The sequence below is a fragment of the Molothrus ater genome, chromosome 2, assembly GCF_012460135.2.
Source record: "Molothrus ater isolate BHLD 08-10-18 breed brown headed cowbird chromosome 2, BPBGC_Mater_1.1, whole genome shotgun sequence".
Lineage (NCBI taxonomy): Eukaryota > Metazoa > Chordata > Aves > Passeriformes > Icteridae > Molothrus > Molothrus ater.
This window is the reverse complement of record NC_050479.2, coordinates 67,630,711-67,655,989: the sequence shown is the minus strand read 5'-3', so window position 1 is coordinate 67,655,989 and position 25,279 is coordinate 67,630,711. Positions and strand designations below refer to the sequence as shown.

Genomic DNA, 25,279 nt, shown 5'->3' with positions numbered 1-25,279 from the left:
GAAAATTTGAACCAGACAAAAAATGTAGCAGCACCATGAGAGGTGTGAAAAGACTATGTGAAAGTAGATGCTAATAGAAAAAGTCATTCATGCCAAGTTGCTTTCTTCAGTGTAAATACCTCTCAGTGAAAAACATAAAGTTGGTATCAAAGTCACCTCCAAGGAGACAGTAGACATTTGTGTAAGTTTTTCAAAACACTTCTATTTCCAACAATGTGAAACTTAGAATTGGATTCATGTAGCAGAGCAAGCCCTTAAAAACATATTTATTGAGTGCTCAGCAAGTGAATTACAGAGGAGCTGACAGAAAAGATGTTGCTAAATAAGAACTGATGCCTTGTAATGCAAAATAATGTGATAGAGGCTGGTAAATGGCCTTGGTATGCTGACACAAATTCTCTGCTCTTGTGGCATTCCTCCTGCAGGTTCTGGTCCCTGCTATTGAGATACTATCCTGAAGCCCCTTCCTTCCTCATTTTTACCTCTACTTCCCCCCTCATCTCCCCAGGATTTGCTGTAGGAACAGTTCTTGCAAGCACCTCCATCACCTCTTCCACTGAAAAGGCAGCAGGTTTCCCAACCATTAAAACCTTCAGCTGAAACAGGTTACAGCATCTGAAATGAGCAGCCTGAAATGAGACCTGGGGATGCAGTAACTGACCAGGGGGTAAAGTGTAGGACAACATGGAAACATTTGCACCTGGGAGAGCTACAGCAAGAAGAGAGTCTGTTTATTTCCTAAATAAATGGAGCAGTCTGTCACCATCACAGCTCAGTGACACTCCACTCTCTGGCATGCCCAAGCTAAAAAAAGTTCCTGAGATGTTAGGATACACACAGAGAAGAAAGGGGAATAACATGGATAACAAGGCAATGTCTTTCTGTGAATTCGTGTGCAGTATCATGAAAGACATCATGGAAGAAGCACTGACCATCTTTCAAAAGAATCACAGACCTTCTGAGGATTCACAGAGGAGCCACTCAGAGTTGTTAACTGTGGAGTGAGCATGAAAAGAGCAGTTGGTCCTAGGAGGAAAGTATAACATGGAAGATGTTAAGAAATGCATGTGTATGAAAGGTACATCAAGACCTCCGTCTTAATTTGTAACCCCGGAACACCAACATCCAAAGCCATGAATTTTAAAAATGGGAATAGGAAACAGATTTTTCTTGAAGCAGGAAATTATACTATGACATACATTTCTTATAGTAGGTTTTGAGTGTTTAGCAAAGTGTTTAGCAAAGAGACAAAAGAACTCAGGCACCTTTTTGCGTGTCAGAAATATCCATATTCATTATTTTTCAAGCCACTGGATTTTTGAAATTAAATTGCTTGAATAGACCTATTTCTACACAGGAGCCAAGTCTTCTGGGTGGAGGTTAAGTCCCATATTGTTAGCAGCATATTCTATGTAAGCCTACTCACCAGGCAATAGTGATGCCCTTTGAAATTTGTGTTTCTGGCCATCCTGAAAAAAGACACTGTGGATCTCATCCAAATAACAGGCCTCCCAAAATGCCTAGCAAACATTCAAAGAAGAGTTAAACAGAACACTACAAGGTGCCTAAAAAGTCATCATTAATTACAATTATGTTTTAAAATAATAAATAACAGCCAGAAGTGAAATAACTTAATTTTCTTTGCCTTAGGTTCTTCTCATTTCCTTAGTGGAAAACTCTGGGTAACATGGTCTGTGCAACACAATCCACTCATCAAACTAATTACAGTATAAATTTCCACTCAATCTGTTTAACTAAGCATTAGTTGGAAAGTTCTTGGGAAACCCTTACCAACATAGTGAAAACCTTCCTTTATATAAATCATTTCAAAGAATATAAGAAAGGGAAGAAATCCATTGAAATGGAGCTCTTAGAAAGCTGATGAATAAGCTAATCTGTTATTGAGTGACTCAATGTTCAACTGTTTAAAAATGGCATATGAACAAAACCCCAGGAGAATGCCATTGTTCTGAGCTATTTTCTTTTCTTAATTAGCCCTAATGCTATTTTATAAAACTATTATTCTCTTTTTTTAGGTGTCTTCGATCTGAGCACATAAATATGCAAAATACAGAAAAATAACAAACAACAATAACAACAATTTCTGAAGTTAAAACTTACACCTTAAACTGGAACTGCAGTACAGAGGAAATTACTGAATTTAGGCTTCTTTTAGGATATAAATTGAATATGTTAATTTTATTCATCAGAAACAATGGCACAGTGCACATACATACAAAATCCACCAGAAATAAGGGAAGGTCGCCGGGCTAATCACTTTGGCTTATTTCCCTTTTCTGTACTCCCATCTGCCTATTTTCTCTGCTCTTCATATTTAAAAGAAACAACTTGAACAAAGTTAGGCCAAAATTGACCTACTTTTTTTTTGTTTCATTTTAGTTAATTTCTTTTTTCTTTGCAGCATCTCTGTAATTTCTATGCCTTCTACTTCACACGTGGTTTCTCTTTAAAGCCAACTAAATAATGTCATGGTTTGTTACCACTGATAAAAAAACCTGTAACAGTACAGTACAGAATCATCATCGCCAGGGTTGGATCTTTGCATTAAAATGGTGTTGCATGCAAGACAGGTAGCTCTACATTGAGAAAGAGGTCACCTTAAGCCTACATAAAATTAGAATTAGCAAGTCTGCAGATCAAACTACTAGAAACAGAAGAGCATGTTTCAATAACATGGTTTCTTGGAAGTGTGTTCTTTCCACATAATTTTGTGCAAATAGATTCAATTCACTTCATGTTAAAATGCAGCACTTTTCTCTGAATCCTCTCCTCCCAAGCCAGCACAGTCCATGTTACTTATTAATCAAAGACTGTAGAAAAGGAATTTTATCAGTAGGTAAAGTACAGTCATTTGAGAGGAAAGAAAACAACCTAAAGTACAGAAATCAAATCAAGTGCTACAAAAAGTATGCTGTTCTGGTATCAGCGATGCCAACTTTTGAAAAAGAACATTAAAAATTTCTCCAAGATGGAAATGGGAGCCAAAACTCACTGCAGAAACAGACAAACCTGGCAACTGCTTATAACACAGCTCAAGACCTAATAACAGGCCAATCTGTCAGTCAGTTCCTGCAACTGGCAGGAATTTTCAGATCAGTTCAGGAGTGATGCATGGACCACAACAGCTGCCAGCTCATGAGAGCTCAGCATGATGAGATGAGCAATGAGGAACCCAAGCTAGTGACTGAAAGTGGAAGAGATCCTAAATTACAGCTTTCTGCCCCAAACCTAGTTCTCCAAACTTTGTTATATATTTTGGTATGAGAAAAGTACAAATAAAAATCTAACAGAGCCTTAATGAGGATTGAATACAGGACAAAGGAGAGTTCATGTAAGCAGACCTAACTGGAAAGAGAAAAAAAATAAAGCAAAACCTCTGTTAAAGAACTGCTTTTAGAATTATTGGCCCCACTCAGAAATCAAATCCCAACCCTGACTGAACCTGTCTTTCGAGCTACTTTTTGTGCTTGGCAGGTAAGATGCATAAGGAAACAGTTTGAGTGCAGTTGCCAACCTGAATTTTATGGGACCATGCTAGGCTATCCTAATCACATTCATACCATTTTGCTTTGGCTTTCTCAAGTCTCTAAGAAGAAGTAGTTTTGCAATGCAAGGTGGCTCAATGAAAGCAAAAGGAATAGAGATCCTGCAAACAGACTGGTTCTGACACAAAGGAGTTGGTATTCCCTGTTATTTCACATGGATCCAAAACAAAATCAAGCGTGGGACAGTTTAGTTCAACTCAGAGCTCATATGAGATAATCTGATTGTGGCAAACCAAGTTGCTGAGGCTGGATTCAACTTTCAACCACATGCAGGAGCATCCTTTCTACCACTGCTCAGTAAAGCAGAGTGCAGCAGGTACTTTGAAGTGCATTTCACTGCACAGTTACATTCACATATCCTCCAAGCAGACAACAGTGTGCTCCTGAAGGCTGTTGTGGTGGGTTCTGAAACCCTTCAGAGAAGAAGTGCATGAGGGCTCTGGATGAAAAGGAAAGACTTAACATGACCTCCATCCCTCTTCCTTGCTGGTGGCTGGAACAAACTTCTGCACCTTGTATTTCTGAAATTACAGGAGTTCTATCTTATTTGGGCAGTGCTTTGCAGGTGAGCAGAAGAGAACAGGCTGTTTTCTCCAGAAGAAGGGGAGATGGAGGAAAGATATTGCAAAGAAAGGAAATCTACCTCTTTCCAGCACACCTGCAAAGAGGCTAACCTGCAAACTGTAAAAGTGGTAAATAGATGTGGGCAGAGTTTCTCTGCTAACTACTCAGACAATCTTGTCCAGAAGACAAGAGAGGACCTCCTCTACTACAGAAAATTCATATGATATACTAAATTGCATAGAGCAGTTCTGTCATTGAAGTCTTTCTTTCTAAAAAAGGAAAGCATTGCACTATCGTGTGTCATGCATTTAGGACAGCCAGCAAGGGAAATGTGATAGAAAAGCTGTTTATTCCTGGAGAGGTACTATCTTCCTTCCTCTCCAGAGCCATACAGTTTCATAGGGTAAGGAACCTGCCCCAGACAGCGTGGTTTGGAAATTTGCTGTTCTTTACTGAAGAAATGCTAATGAGCACAGCCTTTTACCCAAAACATCTCGCTGTCTGAGGCTCTTGCCAATTTGTTTGTTTGTTTTTTTAAATTAAGAAATAAGTTTGCTCCTCATGCTGAGAAGCAACTGGAGAGTCTGCTGTACCAGGGAACAAAGAGAAAATGTGAGTCACGTTTGGCAGCATCTGCCATTACACACAGCAGAAGCTGCACTTAAGCCAGCGCTTGCTAAAGCAAGTAAACTAACAGAAATAGAGTCTTATCCATCAACATCACTGCATAGGTCAGAGAAGGCAGAAGCAGCATATCAATTTGATCTGGGATGCTGTATCAAAAGACCTCAGGAGGGTTTTCACAGAATGATTCGTAACTCTAGAAAGCCCCCAGGCTATTTGAACTGAATAGCAGATGTAGGGATAGATGATACTCCTCTCAGGTACAGAATGGATTGGCTTTATTGGAAATGCCACTAGATGTTCAAAGAAAGGAAGACTACAATTAAGGCTGTCCTTTCCCTTTTACCTGAGGCTATAGGATGAAATCTGGGATGCAGGTCTGCAATCAGAAGCATTTTTGCCTTTGACCACAAAGGAAACAGTCACAATCTGGATCACAATTCAGCCTGTGTCTAGTCATAGCTTGAGATCTGGAGTAGGAAAAAAATAACTACTTAGAAGAAAATTTTAGTGCTCCCTTTGGTTCTCCTTTTCTTTCCCAGGTACAAATGCTGAGCATTCAGAGGTGTATTTGTACACCTCACTCAATAAAAAGGTGCTTTTACATTAAAAAAATCAAACATAAAAATACTGAAAAAACCTTAAATGTGCAAAATTCAGCACAGAAAAGACAGTGACCAGACACCTGTTTTTTTCATAATAAAAATAAGAAAAAAGAAATCTAAAATCAGCTAACCATCATTAACAGAAACAAGATAATACATATCATAGAATCACTGAGGTTGGAAAATATCTTTAAGATCAAGTCCAACTGTTAACCCTGTACCACCACCACGTTAACTATAGTAGAAGATATGTATTGTATTTAAATATCTGTATAGAGGCTTTGCCCCAGAGGTCCTGGTTGCCTTCGATGGGCTGCAGCTGCGATGTCCTTAATTGGGCTGCAGCTGTAACCAATGAAGATGACCAGGATAAAAGGGGGCGGGATAGCCAGTCAGGGAGAGCCTTAGAGGAGCCCTGACCAGAGAGAGAACAGCGTGCAGAAAAAGGAGTCCATGCTGTGAAGATCTGCAGCCATGAGAATACACCAGAGAGGTATGGACTTTAGAAATCTAATAACAATATGGGACTCTAGAGAAATAATAGAAGAACAACAAGTGGTGATCCCGACGTGATAGTTAACCGAGCATAAGACAGCCGAGAGCTGTGGCGGCCAAGAGCTGCGACGATATAAGACAGCCGAGAGCTGTGGCGGCCAAGAGCTGCGACGGAACAGCCAAGAGCTGCGGTGGTTGCTAGCAGAAGATAAGACAGCTGAGAGCTGTGGTGGCCAAGAGCTGCGATGGAACATAGCCTTTGGGTCAGGGAGCTGTGAAAGAGTATGGCCTTTGAGCAAGGAGCTATGTGGGTTATATGTGGCCTGTGAGTCATGGGAGAATGTGGGTGTTGTGCATGACCTGTGAGTCATGAGAAAATGTATTGTATTTAAACATCTGTACAACTGTTAACTTAAGTAAAAACAAAGGGCGAAATATAGTAGAAGATATGTATTGTATTTAAATATCTGTATAACTGTTAACTTAAGTAAAAACAAAGGGCGAAATATAGTAGAAGATATGTATTGTATTTAAATATCTGTATAGAGGCTTTGCCCCAGAGGTCCTGGTTGCCCTCGATGGGCTGCAGCTGCGATGTCCTTAATTGGGCTGCAGCTGTAACCAATGAAGATGACCAGGATAAAAGGGGGCGGGATAGCCAGTCAGGGAGAGCCTTGGAGGAGCCCTGACCAGAGAGAGAACAGCGTGCAGAAAAAGGAGTCCATGCTGTGAAGATCTGCAGCCATGAGAATACACCAGAGAGGTATGGACTTTAGAAATCTAATAACAATATGGGACTCTAGAGAAATAATAGAAGAACAACAAGTGGTGATCCCGACGTGATAGTTAACCGAGCATAAGACAGCCGAGAGCTGTGGCGGCCAAGAGCTGCGACGATATAAGACAGCCGAGAGCTGTGGCGGCCAAGAGCTGCGACGGAACAGCCAAGAGCTGCGGTGGTTGCTAGCAGAAGATAAGACAGCCGAGAGCTGTGGTGGCCAAGAGCTGCGACGGAACATAGCCTTCGGGTCAGGGAGCTGTGAAAGAGTATGGCCTTTGAGCAAGGAGCTATGTGGGTTATACGTGGCCTGTGAGTCATGGGAGAATGTGGGTGTTGTGCATGACCTGTGAGTCATGAGAAAATGTATTGTATTTAAACATCTGTACAACTGTTAACTTAAGTAAAAACAAAGGGGGAAATATAGTAGAGGATATGTATTGTATTTGAATATGTGTATAGAGGCTTTGCCCCAGAGGTCCTGGTTGCCCTCGATGGGCTGCAGCTGCGATGTCCTTAATTGGGCTGCAGCTGTAACCGATGAAGATGACCAGGATAAAAGGGGGCGGGATAGCCAGTCAGGGAGAGCCTTGCAGGAGCCCTGACTTGAGAGAACAGCATGCAGAAGAAGGAGTCCATGCTGTGAAGATCTGCAGCCATGAGAATACACCAGAGAGGTATGGACTTTAGAAATCTAATAACAATATGGGACTCTAGAGAAATAATAGAAGAACAACAGTTAACCATCAAAGCATGTCCTCAAGTGCCATATGCACATTTTTTTTTAATACTTCCTGGGATGGTGACTCCATCACTTCCCTAGGCAGTCTGTTACAATGCTTTATAACCTTTTCTGTGAAAATATTTTCCCTAATACCTAATCTAAGCCTCCCCTGGTGGAACTTGGAGCCATTTCTTCTCATCCTGTCACTTGTTACCTGGGAGAAGAGGTAATGAAGAAGAGCAGACCTGAAGACAGGTGAGATACAAAATATAGAGACAAAAACTCTTTGATTTTGGTAATGCTGTATAAAAGCAAGTGAGAGCACTGAACTCTTACTTTGGTGATGAAAGTAGGTTTCCTAAACTGAAGTGTTGGGATCTGCATCAAATAGGTGGAGAGGGCTTCTCTGTGGAAGAACACATACTCTAGGAAGAAGTGAGGCAGGGAATACAGAGATGGGTATTAATTTGAAGGGATTCACTAGTACATACATAAAACTACCTTGGTTCTGTTTGGGAGTCCCTGGATAGAAGGATGCATGGGGTGTAGTGTATCGTATAACAATAAAACAGGTAGTACCAATCATCCCGTATACACATAGCAAAGTTGACAGTCTACTGCCAACATATCTGCAATAAATTTAACTACATAAAGCAAATTTAGTTTCCTGGATGCCTGATTATCTTTCCTATTTATCCACACACATATTTATGGCACAAAGGCATATTTAGCAACCATTCTTTCTTTACATCTATGTGCATATCTACATATGCATGGATAAATGAGAAACATTTATATCTTCTGGCCTTCCTTCCAGTTATGTAACTGTTAAGCAATGTCTTCAGCTGCTACCCCTCTAAAACTGCTCTTCTGGTCCTACCTCACTTACAGTTTGCTGCATGTTGTTTTCATTATGCTGTAAAACTGAAGCAGTGGAGGAGGAGGGCTGTAAGAAAACCATTTGTTCAAAGAAGAGGCCCTCAAAATAGCAAATACATTTTATTGAGCTCTTTTGGTAGAAGCTATGCTCTTCTGAAAAGTTAAAAAAGGAAGTTTTGACTCTTTCCCAATGGAATGAAATTTAATTTTTACACACACATAGATACCAGAAATAGATGCTTGATTTCATATAAATATAAATATATCCAAAACCAAATAACTATTGTACTGTGTCATAAATGTAATTCTATTTTTATGAGTGTCATATCCTTTGCTGATTGAGCGCCAAAATCTCTTTTCAACCATTTCACTTCCAAGACAAATTGTCAGTATCCCCAGTGGCATGTATTAATTTATAGATGAGCAGGATCTTCATGGGATTACCAGCTGTTCTTCACATTTACATCCTTTGCCAAGATAATATTTCATAATGTTTTTTTGAACCACTCAATTACATGGAAAAGCCTCTGTAATGACCGGTCCTTGGCTCGCCTTGCTCTCCTGTGGAAATACCATTAAAGCATAATTCTATGGGTTGGAAAAACATACGTGAAGATATAAGAGTTGTCTTGGAAATACTTGGCTCCTTGTACAAGCAGCAGTAAGATCTGCATAGGGCCATATCTTTCTAGCACATTTACGAGCACTGTTGTCAGGATTATCATGTTAACTCTAGACCAATCTATTGTGTGAAGTACTTCTCATTTGACACATAAATCATGCCCTATATTCCAAAAAGCTTTCCTTGTAAGTGTAAAGGAGAGATGAGGCAACATGCCTGCAGACTGGAGAGAAAAAAGAAGCACCACAGCTGTGCTTGTTTGATGCACTGCCTTTCGTGGTGTACAAATGGCCCAGCTCCTACCCAGGTTTGCAGAAATGGACTTTTAAGAAGGCTTTAAAAGGAAGGTTGTTGCTGCGTCCTGGCTGTTTACAAAGAATTTTCTTCAAGTGTGAGGTCCCAACTAAGACACTTTTAAGTCTAAGCATTTGGGATTGGGGAATGGAGAGATGGAAGATGAGCGAGTATGCCAAGAAGTGTACATGATAAGAAAGGAATAGGCTATTAAGGAAGTTGCAAGTGAAAATAAAGACCTTACCTTTAATACAGCAAAAGACAGAGGAAAAAAAGGATATGACTGAATCTTGGGGAGGAAAAAAAGAATATGACTGAAGTGATGGATGAGGAAAATGATCCTTGCTGTAAAGTTTGGTAGACCTGAGTGGCAGGACTGCACTCCTTTCTCACAAAGAAGCATTTAGTTCCGTGTCTCTGCTGAATCCAGAGGGGTTACTTTTGTGAGTTAGGAGTCTCCTGTGTCAGATAGAGCTCCATGAACTTTAGGGTGCTTCCTATTGAACTGCATTTATCTGAAAAATTCAGTTTTAGGCAATGCATGTCAAAAAGAGCATAGACCAGAGATCAGAAACAAAAAATTATCATGGATATAGAAAATGTTAATTGCACAGGAAAACTAGATGAAGTAGGACTGTTCTAGAAAAGAGTGGGCTGAAACCTGAGAGTAGTTTCCAAATGCATAACGAGAAAGGAAAAATCTTTTTTCCACAGCTGAGGAGGACAAGAGGAAATTATTTTAATGTGCAAGAAACTTCAGACTACACTTTAAAGAATGTAATTTCTAATGTTAAAACATAGCAAAACAACGGTTGCACAGTGAGATTGTGGGGTCTCTGTTATGAGAGGTTTTCAAGAAGAGAGCATACAAACATCTCTCAGAAGTGACATAGATCTACCTGATCCTACAGTGTGGCAAAGGAAATGAAATATAGTTTACAGGAATTCTTTAAAGCCTTTTTTTTTTCATCTCTTGCTCTATTAACCTTCAAATAACCAGTTTATAACTTGTAATACAAGGTATTCTTCATGACTTGATCAGTACAATGAGATTTATATAATCAAATTTCACTTCTGTAACCTCTCTTAAAATACGGTTTCATGAGTCCAAATACTGTGCTGTGCTTTTACAAGTGTCTTTTACTGATTAAAATAAGAGTCAGTTAGAAAGCTGAGACCTGAAGTGGATCATTACTTCAGGTCTCAGGTCTTGTTTTACAACTACTTCACACACTGACAATGGCAGATGTGGTACAGAAAAAGATAAACAGTAAAGGTATAGACCCTGGAGCTGTGACAGAATGGGATAAGTAAGGAAACAAGTGTTACCTGGGATCAGTTTTGTCCCAAGGAGTAAAATGAAAAACTATCCAGGAAAATGAACCACTATCATAGTAATTGTTGCTGATTCTGAACAATCATCTTTCCTATAAATTTAGCCAAAACCATAAACAATCATATTTCAATTTGAAAATAACTTTTAAAAAGCCCAAAGACTACGTGGTTCCCAGTAGGTCATGTTCTAAAATAACTATGGCTACACTTAAAACAGGAATTTGATATTTCTTATTTCTTCAAATGCGGCTTTACATTCAAGTTCTGTGGCACTGTAATATTTTCAAGAAATGAAGCTTCCTGGACAGTTGGAATTGATTAACCTTTATGAGACTTTGAGATTTTAGTGGGGTTGAGAAACTACAAAAAGCAAATACCAAAGGACTCAAATTTGGAAAACACTATTCCCATTCATGTCACCAAACTCACTACAGATACTTGAAAAGCAATGATTAAAAATAGCTAGACTAGATGCATGTGTGTCAAGCTGCAAGTGTTCCCAGAGGGTAATCACACAGATGTCCAAGCTCACACAACGGAAATTACAAGGCAGGGTGCCTGCCACTAAAGAGACATTTTTCCTTCACACAGAAAATGGTAGACAGTCTTCACAAAAATGCTGAGGCGTTGTTCACACAGAATAAACGTTCGAGTCCCTGAGGGTCCTTATTCTAGAAGAATTGTGAGATAAATAAAGACAGAGAATCTGAAAAGAAACAATTCTTCCAAATAAACCAAAACAGTGTTATTGGAAATCTGAATACAAAAAAATCGCAGCTGAGGTCAGGATGCTGCTTTTAGTTCCCATGCCAAATCTTCCAAAATCAACATTGTGGTTTGGCTGTATGTTATCAATAACTGCTTGCCATGCATTCATCTGACATGACTCACTGACACTCAGCTTCCTTCCTGCACTTCCTTTGGCTCTCAAACATAGCTCTGTATTCAAACTTAATTAGTACTGATGTCACACACCGGCCTCTCGCAGCAGCACTGAGTCGAGCCTGGCACTCACAGGCAGAAGCTGACAAGTAGGAATGGCCATGCACACTGGTAATGTGCCTGGCTTTCAGAGCCTGCCAGGGATACAGAAAGAGCATGAAATGATTGTAATCTGAATTTTAAAATCAGTATTAAAGCTGGGTAATTGTAAGTGTCTGAATGAATCTCTCTGCCTTGTGTGCAAACACACGAATGCAGCTGAGGAGCCAGGCCATATGGCCCAGGCAGCTCAACATTTACACTGCTAATCTGCACAGTAATAGTCTTTAGCTCTTAAACTTTCTCACTTTAATCATAAGCACATGATGCATTTTTTGTGGTTTTAAGAACTTCAGATTAGGACCCAAATAGAAGTTTTATATAATTTATTTGAGAAACCAGTAGATATCCAGGAAATTTTGCTGGGACACCAGACAATACAGGATGCACTATCTCTGCCAGTCTACGAATTCCATTATTTCGGCAGGCAGGCAATACTAGGCTGCAGCTGAAAAAAATAAAATAAAAAAAAAGGAATACAAATAGCAACTTACTGCTGAAGATGTCAATGCAAAGCAATTGCTTTCAGGGAAAAGGAAGGCTACACTTTCTGAATACTGACTTCCAAGCTACTTTGTTGAATATATGCTGTTATTTGGAACAACTATTTATTACAGGCATATTTGCCAGAGAAGTATACCAGACATTAAGTATAATATAAAAACAAACAAAAAAGGTGCTCTGCAATTTCTGTTTCTGGAGACAGCTTTGAACTGGCTTTGCTACTGCTAAATGCCTTATACCAAAAGCTTTTTAGGTTCATAATTCTTCACAAACACTAAGTAAAAATAGACATCTGCCCTTGAGTCTTAAGCCAACATAAAATATTTACAAGGATGGCATGACAACCAGCATGCTTCAGTTTCTGTAAGAAGTTGGAATTCCCCTGATAAGTGGAGGTTCTGTGAAGTGTTATCACACTATTTATATCAAGAGTTATAAATGAAATTCTTTCGCTGAGGTACATGTATCCAAAGAAAATACAGCCTACTTAAACAATATTTTTGCTCTTGATTTTCATACAAATTAGCTTTTTCATCTGCCAGCAAGTTCTTTCTGATTATTCTGCAATTATTTCTAATTTTTCTGAGGCAGCACATTAACGAAACATAAAGAAATTATTTTCCACGGTGAATAAACCAACTCTATATCTATGAAATCATTTGTACTGGAGTAAAAATGTGAAGGACTCCTAAGTTTTCTGAGGGATGAGGGACCTGAGTGGTGATTCATGACCATGTTACAGATGAAGTACAGAGATCAGATCCATACAGATCCTTATGAAGCAATGTTGGATGTCTGTGTTATATATCCTATATGATAATCACATGAGATCATGGTGCAGAGACACCTCCAGTGGCTCTGGGTGATGTTAGCCAAATAGAGTCTGGTTTTCAACCTCATTCTCAGTCCTGGCTCGGTCAGCAAAGCTGGCGGTGGAGAAGTAAGGATGCAGAATGTGTGAGGACAGTCATGGAACAAGAAAAATTATAAAGAAGACATACAGTAGACCAGAGAGAGATTTTAGTGAAGCCATGAAACAAGACACAATACATTATCAATACACTCTAGTGAGAAATCAACTATCTAAAAGTTGGGAACCCGTGGTCTAGGTGCTTGCAATGCTGCTGAACTTCCCCTTGGGCATGCTGCTCTGAGGCCTTGAAGAAATTCCTGTAGAAGGGCTCCTGCAAAGCTCCATGGGAAGAAATGTACCCCAGGACCTGCAGGACTAGAACTAAAGCCTTCATTAGCACAGGGTCTTCTTACACAATGCTGACAACACTGTTCTCAAATATTCAAGTAGCCACAATTTTGCCTGCTTTTGCATTATGTGCAAAGCAATTTTAAGTTACAAGTACATGTCTTAAATTTTTGGTCCCAACAGTGAGCCTATAATGTAGCAATGATTTGCAAAACACCTGAAGAGAACCTTCAGAGAAGCAGTTAATGATAGGATGTTGTGTAATATCAATATACTTGCTCAAAAGCCATGAATCAAACAGAACAAACAAACCACCAATTCTAACCAATGTCTTCTTGAGAGGTAAAAAAACAACAAGAAAAAATACAATCTTCAACAATGAAAGCCATTATGCCTGAAAATCTCTGATCTTTTGTCTTTCAATATGCAAGTTCATCGAGAGTTCCTTGGATAAGGTAGGGCTAAACAGAGAAAATAGATGCCTTCACCACGATCATCAGTAGAACTGCTGCATTCTTCAAAGGTCTTGCAATTTTGTGCCAAAGTCTGCTGGAGCTCATTGTGCTGAAGGACATTCAGGGACTGAACTGCCTCCAGTAAGCCACTATGCCTTATGCTTTACCTGTGCATTCTCCAAAAGCCCAGCGCCCACTGGCTGGCTATATCCATCCCTGACACTGAGATTTACTGTATGCTTTCCTGAGGAGTCAGTTTTAATCTTCACAATATGAGATTCAGGGCATTAATAGTTTTCAATATAAAAAGCAGCCTAACAGCACATTGGTAAAATGTCAGGTAAATAGATTGGCTCATTTCCACACTGAGCAGCATTATCATCAGGAGAAGTCTAGAGGGAGATAATGCAGAGAAAGGAAACTCAGAACCAGAAGTCATTACGGTCATAACTCATACACAAGACAAAGCAAAGTGTATTTTAAAAATTATTTAAAGTGAGATATGCCTGAACACATAATTTCCCCAGGGATAGCTGGGTCTCTAGCAAGCACTTAAAACATCCATGCTCCTGGGATAAAGTTTTTTGAAGACAAAATGCTACCATGTTGATTACCCTGAGAAGAAGAATAATTGATTTTCAAAAGTACATGATTTCTGGATTCAAGCTAGTCAAGAAAAGTGGTACCATATGGCAAATGTGATGGACTCTGCTGAGGATCTGGCCTTGTCTCTTAGGATTCAGTTAGAATTTAACAGGAGCAGAGTTAGTGAGAAAATAGTAACAATTTAGTAATTTCGAGTCATTTACTGCAGGAAAAACAAAACAAAAGCAGCAGATAGAGCAAGCAAACAAAGCCCTAAATCCCAAGCCATCTTTACTTTGGTTGCTTTTCCACTCCACATGCAGTTCATGCATGGTGCATGAACTGTGCAACTCTGGAAATCTTAAGTAATTCAGGAATCAGAGCCTGTCTTTCCCAGCCTTATCTGCAACTCAGTCTTGTTCTAGATCCTCTCAGAAGGAAGGCCTATGGGGTCTTCTCCTCAAATAGCTCCCCTCAAAGCTCACTGGGAGCTTCAGTGAAGGCAAATCTGCCAGGTATGGGGCACACACCATCTGACAGGGCCACTTCATCATTCCTAGCAATCCACTGCCCTATTTATACCCAGATGTGTTTATGGCTCATCCCCAGTTATTTTTACTATATTGTTACCACTAAGGCTTCCAAAATTCCTACACAGGTTCCCTCTTTACTGGCTGTCACTCTAAAACTCAACCTTTTTCATACCCCAGGAGTTGTGCAAATTGTTTTTGCCAGTCCATCTTCCACATATGCATCCTGCAGTGGACGTGGGAGCTGAGCATGCTGCTGATGATATGGCATATCTAATTGTATGGTTATAGCCATCTGAAAGGGAAAGCCAAACTTTCATATGCCTAAGGGGAGTGGTTTAGCAAATATACATGCAGATGGAAGCATATCTAGAGCAAACAGCTAGTCATTCATAGAATAAATATTCCCATAATAAGTGCATAACGAGAAGCAATGGTAGAGCATGCAAAGCAGATGGCTGATCCATGCAACTAAATGTGTGGGTCCCAAAAGCCTCATTTATGCTTGCACTTTCCCTTTTTTAGACCCTAAAGAATGAAAATAACAAAACAAGCAATAAAAACAAAACCCTGCCCCCTTTTCCCACCCTCTCTCCCCCAAAACCAAAACAAATAAAGTCAGCCAAAACCAAAGAGAAAGAAAAGGCCATTCCAGGAGATGACCTGCTTCTCCAATGAGAAGTGCCAGATGATACACACTGGAAATCAGCATGAGCCAGGATCTGCTGTGTTGAAATGCCTACCACACCTGTGTACCTGTCAGTCAGACTGGGGGAACTCTTACCCTTCAGACCCTCAGCCGTGTGCTACAGCTGAGTGAGGGATCTTCTTAGCTGCCAGAAGACTTTGGTTTGCCAATGCAACCTTTGCAGACAGAACAGGGTATAAACTGGGAGGCTGTCAACCACGTTATTGGGATGCTGACTCACTAAAAAGTGCAACTACACTGATTTTAATGTGTATCACAGTACCCTGAATGCCTCAGACAGCAATGTTCAAGATATACCTTACTGTATTGTAGGTCTGAAGGAAAAAGCAGTATTCCAAATAATGGTATTTTCTTATATTTTATATAAGAAAATACCATTATTTGGAATATATATTATTATATAATATTATTATATTATATATAATATAATAATATTATATATTATATAATATATTCTGGGTAAGGTAGGAAGAAGCAAAGCAAGTGTTGATGGGAGTACACAAGAGAGTCTGGCAGATCAGGAAAGACAATCTTGTCTTGATAGTGCAGGACTGAAGATCAAAAGACCTGATTGATCCTTCCAGTACTGTGAGAGACCTCATGGAGGAAGCTGGGCAATCACTTCCATTCCAACCTTCTGCCTTCCAGCTGCAAAATGAAGATAGTGTCCTTCTTGGGTCTGAAAACTTCAGTATTGCAATCCACCTCTTTGCATGTGGCTGTCTTTCTCCTGACAAAGCAAGCAGGGAATGCAAACATTCCAGAATCAGATGAAATTTACTGTTGCAGAAATGCCTGTCAGGAAACACTGGGTATGAACTTAGTCATGTCTACAGAACGTTTTCAGGTTCCTACTCTAAAATGCTAATCAACACTGGTTTACAGTTGAAAAGGTCTCATGGTCTCATGTCTACTTATGTAAAATAAAAGAATACAATCATTCAAACCTACATTCAAGAAGTGGGACAGGGTACACATTTCAGTATGTGTATTCATGGTGATTTTTCAAAGCAATAGAAAATTTACAGCTTGGTTTGCTGTAAAATTTGTTTTGAGCAAACCATCTCTCCAAATTACTGAGTATTTTAGATGTGCCATATGGTACATAATTTTAGTTTCCCACATAATTTTTGTTTACCCCATAATGAACTTGATCTTTAGAGCTGGTGAATGTCTCATACCAGTGTTGCAATACAACACGAAATGAATGACACTTGCACTCTGAGATGTCCAAGGCAAAAAAGGGAAGATTTATTTCTGAACCTCAATATTTATAGAATTCCAAAAGTGACCATGGATTGGAGGATGAAATTGACACCTCTCCAACCACACTGGTCAAACCAACAGTCCATCAATTCTCTCCTCCTCCAAAAAGGAATGCAAAACAATCATTATTTACATGAAAAGCGTGTGAGAAACTCCATTACAAAAATGTAAACATCAGAAGGTTTAGAAGAACTTAGAAGAACAGGGCAACATTCCAATAATTCCTTTAAGAGCTTGAGGGGACCTTTTTAACATAATTTTTAGTACCCTAGAGTATTTCATGTCTTAAAGGGAAAAAAAAACCCACCTTCCACAGGCTTGTTTGATATAAGAATGTCTACTATACAAATACACTACCTATCCATGTGATTTGATATCAAGATTGGCCTGGATGATTTTATTGTCTGGAGAATCTGGACCTACTCTAGTCCTCACTACAAGTTTTTCGTTCAGTCTGAGATAATGCATTAAGTCTTGGAATTAATCTCTATTGTTGAACCTCATGAACCTCTGATGTGGTGAAAAAAATTAATCTTGAATTTGAACCACTATGGGCTGTATCTCAAATGATCTGGGAATTATGGCTATTTAATAGATATGATACATATTTCTCAGAAAAGACCATATCATGTTCATACCTGCTGTAAATAAAGCAGAAGTATTCTTCCTTCGACAGCACTCCCCCAAGCAGCCCACCCAAACTAGGGATGTACACTCCCTGGACACCATCACCTCAGCCACTGTGAGAAAGGCTGAGTTACTTCTTTTGCAACCACCTTTGTAAGATTCCCCACTAAAGATCACTCTTGTCCAATAGGCAGTGACTGGGTGGGCAGCTTGGCCACAAACTTCCAACGCAGCTACAACTGGAAAAAAATTTCCCTGTCCCAATGAACTTTGTGTCAGACAGTCAGCAAAACCCACCATACTCTCATTTGCCACATCCTAAGAGAATGGCATTGCAGGAGGACAGTAAGTGTGTTACACATGTGCCAGTGAAGACGACTGGAGCCACAGGTACAACAGCCTAGCCAGGGCTCTGGGGAGCAAAAAATGTTTTTTTTTTTCCCCAAGAGGCACAAGCTATTCTTGCTGATGGGACTTTAATCCATTCACCGCAGCTGGAACTCCACATCACAGAGGCATACACAGCTGGACAGTTAGGCATCAAAATCAATCTCTCTCAGAAAGAGCAGGCCAGCCAGTAGAACATAAGTAAACTCACGCTATTATGTCTTAAGGAGCCCTCTCAAAGAGGTGCATACAAAAAAACCCAGTGGTTAGTAGAAAAAGTCATTCTTCTGATATGTCTTAATAAAAATATACCCTGAGGAGAGAAATGCCAATAAATCGACGCAGAGCTACCTACCACCCAAAACTTCTGAAGAGACTGTAACAAAGGGAGGCTCCTCAATTAAGCAAAGTCAACAACTCTGCAAGCCTCCGTCAGTGAAGAATCAGACAATCCTGACCCTGGGTTGAATTCCTGCTGTGATACAAAGACTCAAATACAAGTCCTTGCTGAAACTTCAGATACATTGTCAGAAAACAACACTTCAAGAAAGCAGGTGAGAAATCCTTGAGGTACTGCTTTGGTACAGGTACACCTTGGGGATTAAAACTCATTATAACCATTTATTGCCGAAATTTCTTCTTCTTTTCTTTATATTGCTACAAGGGATAGGGCTAAGGTGAACAAGACACCCAGATCAGGTTCCCTGTTTAAAGAGTTCATTAAGAAGTAAGGTTACAATCATACCGTGTTACACTTCAAGCTTACCTTGTTTAAGCTCTCACTAAATTCACCCTGCAAACGGACTGACTGACAAGCCAGCACAACACAGAACACAGTCTGTAAGAATACAAGGATTTGCATCTCAAAATGCTCCCACTGTACAGTCCAGGACCACTGCTGTCTAGAAAGACAGTGATGTCTGACATCAAAGCACAGTTGTGTTAGGATTGCACTGCCTGAGCAAGGAATAATTTACAGAGCCACGGCTATAGATAGACATCTCATTAGGCAGGTTATCTGAGTTGAAATTTCAAGAACCTTTAGGAAACTATTTTTATACATGAATCAAGGACAACTCCATTAAAAAACCCCAGCGATCAAAAGAGGTCAAGGCTTTGGATTTCGCTCTGCATCCTAAGCTGGTGTGTCAGCAGAGTGATGCTGTGCACTGCTGGGAGCAGCTCCCTCCCCACACTGATCCAGAGGGAAGAGTGCCACCTGCTGAGGTCCTGCCAGCCTTCCTGCTTCAGTCCTCTCATCACCTCTGTCCACATCCACCCTCCTCTGCCCATGTGATAGTCCATGTACTTTGGGGTACCATGTGTCTTCCATCGACAGAGCTTCCTGCTGTGCTGGAGTTAGTCAAGGGAGTGAGGAGACATTCAGCCTAGGAACTTAAAGGAGAATAAGATTCCCTTTTCACCTGAGTCAGGCGGCAACTATCCTGGGAACCAATCCTGCAGGAACTCTGTTTTGATGAATTTTCTATTTATCTGTACAGGCATCCTTCGTAGTGTAGGCACAACCTTGGATTTGTTTTAGTCAATTTACACAAACAAATGAAACACATTTCTTAGGATACTCTAGGAATAAGGAAAAACAGGCTACAGGAATTAATATCATTAATGGAACTGTGACTTTTGCAACCATGATTGCAGAGAAGATGAAAGTGAACATGAAGGAAAATACCCATTTCAGTGTCTATGCAACCTGCCAGTCCCAAGGGCATTTCAGAGAGCCTAGATTCTGCTATGGCCTCAACTGCCAAAAGTCTTTTTGGTATTTTTTCCAGATAAACTTGTGAGATATGTAACTACCTCTGAACATGCTCAAATTAATATTTAGCGTGCAGGTTGAGACACTAGATGAAACAGGGAGTCTGGAAACCAGGACCTACAAGAAAAAGCTAGATGAACCAGATTGACCCTGCAGAGGGAAGGCAGAAGGCAAAGAACAACAGAACTTGTTCTGCATACTGATGATGAACACAAGAAGATATTTTACACTACGAAAGCATAGTAAAACTTTCTAATCATCAGTGGGGTACTGAAATGAATTTGAACAGGCTTTATAATCTGTCAGTGGAGGTCTTAAAAAAGATTTCAGAAAAACTTACATCAGGGTGACACAGGTATAGGTGATTCTGATGTGGTAAAGTCTAAAAACCCCCTTGAGGTCTCTCAGACTGTTGGTTGCTGCAGTTCCTCTCTGAGGCTGTGCTAACTCTGTTTCAGTGAGAACTCACAGTCCAAGATGGAAACTCCAATTTGTTAGCTCAAGTTTTAAGGCATGAAAGTCCTTCTGAAAATTTTCAAACCAATTTGCATCCTTCTAGCTAACCCAAAATGTTGTCAAGCTTTAATTGGGTGGTTCATCTGAAAATTTCTACTGGGACATGTTGCAATAAAGAAGCTTCAGCCACTTTTATTTCTGAGCACTTTGGTTTTGTTAATGATTAATCATTGTAAATTTTAATGCAATGCATGCAATACCGATTTAAAGATCATTATGACACTTAGCTGCTTTAGATAACACATGACCTTTCTTCCACACTGGATTATCAGAAAGCTCCATCTATCAATTAATCTCAAAATCACTACTTTATCACTCCGTGTTTAGTTCTGGGAATTCACAAAAAAAAGGCCCTATGAGTGGTAGCAAGACAGAAAATGTCACCAAAACTTTTCTGAAGTTTTACTTCCCTTGTGTAAAGTGCACATCCTTTCACAAAGGGCTACATACACCCGAGGACAAGGGGTGGCATTTGAGCAAAGCTGCCTCCTTCCAGTAGAAGCACAAGAAAAAGTTGCACCTTGAGAGGGATTATCTCTGTTAGAGAGATGGGATGCACGATTTGCTCCATTCATTTGCAAAAAAATGCTCTCCCTGTGCATTATGCCAGCCTCTGTCTCTGGTGTGTCATAGATGGAACTCCTTCTTCCCCAGCGTGGGAAACAGGCATGAGCAGCCCACAGGCTCTCCAGAGTACAAAGAGCCAGAGGCTGGTATTATGAGAGACCTTTGCACCACCGCTTAAGTGGGACCAGGGGTCTGACTCTGCCCAAGCTCTGAAATGCCACAGAAGCACTTTGTCAGCACAGGCAGGACACATTTTTAATTATACATCTCTAGTAATATTTGAATCCCTTTGCTTTGCTCTTGCTGTGAACAACAATTGTAAAAGTCAAAGGCTCCGTCTCAATCGTGTGCTGTCTGATCAACATGTGAAGTAGCCAGGAAAACCCTGCCAGAATAAAAATTACAGAAGTACTCTAAAAGAGGCATTATGGTAACACCATAACATAGAATACACTCAATCTTTTTTTTTTGTTTCCCGTTTTTTTTTTTAGGCTTTTGTAACAAATGTATCACGGGGCAGAAAAAAGAAAATGCAAACTCCTGACCAGATGGGCAGACAGGTAAGGTATGACTGTACGTACCTCCCTGAAGAAAACTCTGCTCAACCAATCCCACAAGAAAAAATACAAGAGACAGCCTCGTAGGGTTGAACCCAGCACATTCCTGCCATTCTCATCCATGGGAGCTGGCATACTCTATAATTTGTTCTTTCCTCTATAAAACATAGAGTGCTATAAAACACAGTAGAAAATTATACTGTCACCCAGTTATACAAACCGTGTGTTGCATGCAAAGCATGAGCCCAAAAAAACATGAAAAGAAAGAAAAGAGAGGGAAATTGTTTCTTTTTTGCACTTCACTAAGTACAAAGTTAGCTGTATGGAAGTGAGGTTCTCTTTATATTGGCATAGGCTTGGTATAATGTACTGGAATGGTTCCAAATCACTTCTTGTTATGCATGTATAGAGATTCTTATTTTGACAACTTGAATCTCATCTCTATGGACAAAGAGTCAGGACATTTCAGTTTGTCTTGAAGAGCAATGCATTTCTGAGGCTGCATTTCTGCTAACACTGAGATGTAAGTCAGCAAATTTAGTGTTTATTTTTAGCAAGAATGCACTACTATGAAATGAAATTGTGTTCCTGCAAACAGTCAGTGTTATCAGAAATAAAACACTAAAATGTTTCTGCAAGATAATTCAGTCAGAAGATCTGAAAATTAACATATTTCAACAAATTTCATTCTAGAATATTTAAATTTACATATGAAAACTATGTCTATGAAAGTCAAGTAGCACACATAGGATTAACTTGGGATGTATATACTAATTAAACAATGCCAGCCTGCAACTCTTATTTTGTCACTGGAGCTGGATCTAGAAGGCAAATCTCACTGTGTGAGTTTGGGACAGTTATAATGAGAAAGGGATTGGGCTGGCTCAGAAAAGTGCTCACTCAATAAATTTTGCTGGCAGTTTCTGCTCATGGGGTTTTGGCAAAATCACCACCAAGCCCAGCTGCTCTGCTGCTACTGCCATCCCTGGTGGACCTGCTGGCTGCCCTTGCAGAGGTGGGTGACCTCTATTTTCCAGCTGCTCCTGCGGTTCCTCCCTTGTTCAAAGCTTTTCTTGCAATATAAACAGACATTATCAGTTTGAACTACATAAATAGCCATGTAATGCCAAGCAAAAAAAAGAACCAATTATAGCTTCCTCCTGATACAGACTTGGACTTCATATACCTTTTGAACTACATTAAATGAACTTTACTCCAAAATCAGTTGGAAACTTCAATTTGACTTTATACCATATACCAAAAAAAAAAGCATATAAATTATGTTGTCTACATCGATCAGAGAATAATTGTTTTAAAATTATTTTTCAATGGCATTTTATGAATAAGACAGTTCTTTTCTTTCCTGCATAGATAACTCAATGAGTTTTAAAAATAAAATACACAAAGTATGTCCCTAGCCTCCAGGTAATCCTTATGAAAACTAAATTAAAATAATGAATTTGGTGCAAAAAACTGTTTTAAAAGTTACCATTAATACCATTAACATACTTTAAATTAAATAAGTATTTTCATGGATCAAGTGATTTAACCATAGCGATTTGAAGTAATTTTAAATGCTGCATAGCTACATGAGGATTATCATCTTCAACTGGTGACAGCATTTTTGTCAGAAAAAAAATGGTATTGAGCAATTAATTAAAAAAAGAAATTGTATTGGGTCTGGCTGAGATGGAGTTAATTTCCTCAAAATCAGCCCTCAATAGGGCTGTGCTTTGTAGCTAAAAAAATGTTGATAACATGCCAGTATTTTGGCTACTGCTGAGCAGCCCTTGAACAGGACCAAGGCTCTCTCTCCAACCTTGCCCCCTGACTATTGAGGGTCAGTGGGCTGGGGGTAGACAAGATCTTCAGAGGGGACACAGCTGTGGCAGCTGACCCAGGCTTGCCAAAGGGATATTCCATACCCTATGATGCCTGCTCAGCAATAAAAGCCAAGATAAAAAAATGAGGAAAAGGGAAGGGCTTTTGTTATTTATGACATCTGTCTTCCAAAGCAACTATTACATGTCCTGAACCCCAGCTTCCCCAGGCTGAACATTGCCTGCTAATGGGAAGTAGAGAATAAATATTTTGTTTTCTTTTGCTTCTGGATGCACAACCTTATCTTTTGCTTTATTAAAGTGCCTTTATCTTGACACATGTATTTTTTTTTCCATCTAATTTCCCCACTGAAGGACCTGACTGTTGAGATGAGGGAATAAAGGCAAAAAGGAAAAGAAATGGGCTATGCTGGGTTCTTATGTTAGGGGCACACTTTGGCCAGAGTGCTGGCAAGTGCACTGGAAACAAAACAGATGAGAAAGCCTGAGTATTGTAGATATTGGAATACACAGCTCTCAAGAAGGAAGGGAGGCATCTGCCCTTCACTCCCCATTACTGATTTTCATTAGAGTTAGTACAATCTCTTCCTGGGCAATGGATTCTTTTACTACCAAGAAACTACTTAGTCTTAAAGCAGGGAAGATTCTGTCTTCCAGGAGCATTTGATCATCTCAGAAATGACTGCAAGTCTAGAGTGCTCCTGGGAAAGAAGGGTGTTTCAATGTCCCCACTGTGCAGACAGAGCAGGGGAAAAACAGAGTCACAAAACCCTGTTCAGAGGCACAAAAGTCCACCATATGGGGGTACACCTGGAAGTGGAGTGGGTCACCTACCTGACTACTTCAGCATTATTCTGTCCCAGTGAGATTCTGGTGAGATTAAGTACTGAACACAAGAAAAAAGGTTTTGCAAAGATGAGGTTTCAAGCTACCTGCAACTGTACTGGAGAGCTATTTTGCTGACATAATTAATAGCAGCATTAAAGAGGAAAGCTATTTGCATTACTAAAGGACATAGTTTGAAATTTGTCTTTTCAAGAATGGGAACACTGGAGTTAGCACTCTATGAGGAAGGATAGTCTGGTAAGCAAAATCAGAGACTATATATAGATTCTGCTCTTGACCATGTTGCAACCAATCATCTGGTTTTGAGACTTTGAGAAAGTAAGCGAAAACCTGATTTCTGCAAGAATTTCACTACCTCTTCAGCATGAGCAATTCTACTTTTACAAATGCATTTAGTTGAAGCATAGACAGAAATCTTCAGCTCCAACATGGCCAAATAATTTTGTCTTCAAACACACTACGTCTTTGAGGAAATAGAGCGTTGAATGCTATGTCTTCACCATTCAGCTCCAGGCTTCTTACTTCATCTTCTTGCACTTTGTGGGTCATAAAAAGTAGCCCAAAACCAAGATGGGCATAAGAAATCTTTGTCCAGAGATTGCACAAGTCTTCTTGGGGCTTTACTATCAAGTTTACCAGTGGGGGTAAGATCAGAGTAAAACATGATCTGCCTAATCTTCACCTTGGGAAACACGCCCTACTAGATAATGGGATGGAACTGTTGATATAAATTCTACCATGAAGTGACAAATTTATGACGGCATCCAGCAGTTACAGTGCATGAAACTTATTCTGGAGTCGGGTTTAGGCACTTGTAATCTCAGATGTAAAATTAATACTGCTTACATATTTTGTGGAGAAATAAAGGATCAGCTCAAGGCCTGTAAATAGCTTAAGATCCTCAAAATTCTAAAGAGTGCTAGTGAAAGTAAAAACTGTTATGAGTTGCTGCACGATAACCTTTTCCGCCCTGGATGTTGGCAGCTATCTGATAAAAGGCTTGTCACACATGCTCACTGATGGAATCGTCTCTGATCCCTGGTGGTCTCAGGCCAGAACTATTGAACAAGGAGTGCACAAGAAACACAATGATTCTGACTTTGCTTCAGCTGTTTATATTTTTTAATTTCTCTGCCTCAAACATAATCAGAGGGTCAGAAAAGCATTACACTTACTACAGAGAGAGAATAGCCAGAAATTACTGCCTTATTAGTTTTATATTTCTAAACAATTTCAGAAGATATCAGACATCCTGGAACCTCTGACCTAAACTGTGAAACACTATTTATAGCATCAATGAGTATTTCTCAGAAAAAAAAAAACCTAAAGGAATCATAAACACTTCAGTTGTGCAGGTCACAAGACAGTTTTGCTTCTCATTTTC

At 39.7% G+C, this 25,279-nt stretch overlaps 1 protein-coding gene and 1 long non-coding RNA gene across 3 annotated transcripts in view; one reads left to right on the top strand and one right to left on the bottom strand.

Moving 5' to 3' along the window:
• The window catches only part of STARD13 (StAR related lipid transfer domain containing 13), a 246,078-nt gene that overhangs the window by 181,157 nt on the left and 39,642 nt on the right, over positions 1-25,279 (bottom strand). The gene's annotated exons all lie outside the window — the stretch shown is intronic.
• Positions 1,065-21,161, top strand: LOC118699310 (uncharacterized). The gene is made up of 3 exons (XR_004982055.1): positions 1,065-1,078; positions 7,520-7,611; positions 21,143-21,161. It is a non-coding gene; the product is annotated as an uncharacterized LOC118699310 (long non-coding RNA).